The sequence below is a fragment of the Poecilia formosa genome, unplaced genomic scaffold (assembly GCF_000485575.1).
Source record: "Poecilia formosa unplaced genomic scaffold, Poecilia_formosa-5.1.2 Scaffold446, whole genome shotgun sequence".
Taxonomy (NCBI): Eukaryota; Metazoa; Chordata; class Actinopteri; order Cyprinodontiformes; family Poeciliidae; genus Poecilia; species Poecilia formosa.
The window spans coordinates 398969-402478 of NW_006800385.1; the positions used below are offsets into that span (position 1 = coordinate 398969).

Here is a 3510-nt window from a genome sequence, read left to right on the forward strand (position 1 = left end):
AATATTGCAGCATTACCTCAGTTTCCACAGTACAAGGCAGCAGGTGGCTGCATGGTGGTGACTATCAGCTCATCTCTGCCTGGCAGATACCAAGAAACTGACTGTTAACCAGCTTACGCTACATTTCCTTGGACGCCATGAATGAGAGATAAAGATCGCCAGCATCTGCTGTACATACAAGGTGCCACGCACAAACACAAGCAGCAGCGTGGCGCTGCACAGGCCCCGTTCGCTCAAAACCACGCCCAGAGTGAGTCACTGTTCCTCTGCCGCTCTGACCACAGCCAGGCTTTGACATTTTCTCAAGCCTCCAGTTTATTTACCAAAGTTCAGACAGGAAGGACTGTTCTCTCACTTTTCCTATTGTTGTCACCCACCTATACAGCGATCAGAACAAAAGAAGGAAAACAACTGCTTCGATTGCACAACGGCAAACTGTTTGTTTCCACTTTGTTTTCCACTATGAAGAGAGATTTTAAACAGTACATGACTGAAGTACATTGACTTTTAATTTTAGCTCTGCTTGCATTGATGGAACAGAGCTGGTGAAATATGCATCAGCCAGCAAAACTAAGCAAACGCAGAGCATTCCCCTCTGCTGAGCGATGAGTCAGAGAACATGAGAATGTCGCTGTTTGTTTCCCTGCAGCCTAAAAACCCCACTGAGCCTTTGGTGAAGAACGAACACTGGAAGGGAGTCCCGCTCTGCAGAAGCACTAACCTTACCAAGGATTGGGTTCTGCTTTCTACAGACCTTTAATGGACCTTAATGCAACACTTGATTAAAATGTTAGTGACAGAATGACGCTTCATGACAACAGTAATAAACGTTTATAAAGACTCCTTCATGTTTATAAATGGTGTCATGTCAGCCTTATACACACCTCTTCACATAAACTGACTTACAAGGAACTTTTTCAGGAAGATGTAGGAGCTTATTTTAAGTCAATAATTCCTTAATCTTTAAGAAAAAGTTCTAGTTTTACTGGTCGATTGTAGCAAATGTCATGTTATAAATAAAATAGTAACTAGATCTGGGTTGCTAGGAGACAGGCTGGGTTTTGCTGGGGTTGCTAGGCAACTAATCTAAAAGTTTAACTAGAATTTTTTCATTACATTAAAGATTTTTTAACTTAAAACAAGTTCCCACATCTTACTGAAAAGTGACCTGTAATTTAGTTTGACCTACTCTAGAAACTAGACTAAAATTACTTGGTAAGATTTAGTGTTTTTGCAGTGTATTTGGTGTGTCATGATGATTTTAGGCGCTTAACGAGATGTAATGTCTCTTATTTATTTTCATAACTGGATGATGTGTTTATGTTTATTTTTTTTATGTTTTCCATGATTTGAACTGCAGTGTTGCTGAAATGTGCTACACAATTAAACATAATTGATTGATGATATTTTGATGTTTTTACAGTTCAGAATAAAACGTTTGTTTATCTTTCATGATGTTATGAGTCCTGACTTTAACAGTTAAAACTAGCGGGGCACCGATTGCAGTTTTCTGGCCGATCCCCGATTACTGATCTTTAAAAATCCTGACCTGCCGATTCCGATTTTGGCCGATACCGATATTTATTTGTCTGAAGTGTCAGAAGAGGACAGTGACTGACTTTAGATAAGATCGGTTTCACATGTAAGTATCGGCCGATCACCGACCTCGGTGCGCCTCTAGTTAAAACCTGTCTTGAGTGATTTTATCCACGGTTCTTTCATTCAGTCTCTCAGTTGATGGCAGATTTTTCCTTCTGAGACCTGAAGCAGTGGAAACTGTGAGCCATAAAACTGTCCACAGAAAGCAGCTTTACTCAGGCTGAACGATGCATTTGATCCCACAGAGACGAAGGTAAAAAGGTTGCTGCGCTCGGATTGCTCGAACATGAGCGGAGTGATTTATGGGCCAGAACCGGGATGTGGACTTCCACAGAAATGCAGCGAAGTTCCTGACTCATGAGGGAGACGCTTTGGGATGTCTGAACGCTGCATGAACCGCAAAATTAAAAAATAAGAATAAAGATGACAGGCTTGCCTTATTCATCCATATGCTGCAAATTATCCCATCTGCTTACAGTTTATTTTATTTACTTTGGTGATGCTCGGCCGAGTTGATTAACATTTTCTTAGTGTTTGTTGTCTTCTGGAGTTGACTGGCACCGTTTGAAGTGAGCGCGGCTTCGGCTTTGAAGCCCGGTTGGATCCAGATATGACTGGAGGATAATCTAGAAATGAATTTTTGGCAGCGTCTGAAGGCGACCGACAGGCGACAAACACGGTACTAGCTGTTGATTAAATGCTACTTTGAGATGCAGTGATGCACAAACAGAGAAGGGAGAACGGGAACTCCTAAACACACATGAAGAATCAGTTAAATATGTTTATTTAATCATAACAGGCTGTGAAAGTTGGTGACAGTTTCTCAGTTATTTAGTTACTTATGTTTCAGGACTTTAATTAATGTTATTTATCTCTGTATCCTGTCATAAAAACACATAAAAATCTTTAAGACAGTAGAAAGATTCCAGCTGCTAAAAAAACCCCAAAATAATAACCAGAAATAAGAATTATACTTTTCTTTTTTGTGTGCTTTTGATTAACCCTTTTTTAAACAAGTTTTATCTTTTTATGGATTAAAACTTTTTAATGTGATCACAAAAATTTTATCATGAATAAAAAGATGCATAAATATTTTGTAAATGTTTAAAATACACTTAGCAACATATTTATTTGAATAAGTATCTTTGGTTATTTTCTGGTTGTTATATATTTTTCAATTTAAGTCAAAATGACGGGTCTGTAGTTTAGTGGCAGCAGATATTCTCTAAGTCAGTTTAAAACTAAGAGAAAAGGAAATACATCCTTATCCAATCCTCCTGGCAAGTGATGAAATATTTCCTGGTGTTGATTTTTCTCTCACAGTTAATCTTATGAAGCAACTCTGCTGCATGTTAATCCTCCTCCCATTAAGAATCACATAAAAACAAACTTCTTGGCAGTTTTGTGTGAGAAGAATATTTTACTCTCAACTCACAGAAAACCCTCAAAGTCAAAAACATTCATTAAAATAACAAATATATAAAAATATCTTTAAGTTCATTTTTTATTTGCATAAAATATTGAGAATTTTTTAATTAAATAATATGTTATTTTTTATGCTTTATCAAATCATTTTTTAAAATTCCTTAGCAAAAATATTTATAAAAATGTATTTAAGATCAAATTAGAACCTATTTAAACATTTTAAAAACACTTATGTTAGAGGCGGTTTGAATGTTCAATGTATGTATATTTCGAAAGCTGCAAAAGTAACAAAAATTAAAGTAAAATAAAAAACAACAAAAAAAAACAACCAATAGCTCTGTAAATAGAACTGACAGAAATTATGCATTTCCAAAAAAAATCCCGGAGTCAGGTGGATAACAGCGGCATCTGGCGGTCAAATGTTTAATTGCCAGCGGTTCTTTAGTAGCCGCTTCATCCCTACAGTTTCCTAGAAGATTCTGTTAT

General features: G+C 37.0%; 1 long non-coding RNA gene across 1 annotated transcript in view; it reads left to right on the top strand.

The window, feature by feature from the left end:
* The window catches only part of LOC107833763 (uncharacterized), an 18355-nt gene extending 16329 nt beyond the window's left edge, over positions 1-2026 (top strand). The window contains exon 3 of the long non-coding RNA XR_001659527.1: positions 1760-2026. This is a non-coding gene — a long non-coding RNA (uncharacterized LOC107833763). The remainder of the gene's footprint in view (positions 1-1759) is intronic.
* Positions 2027-3510: the final 1484 nt, after the last annotated feature.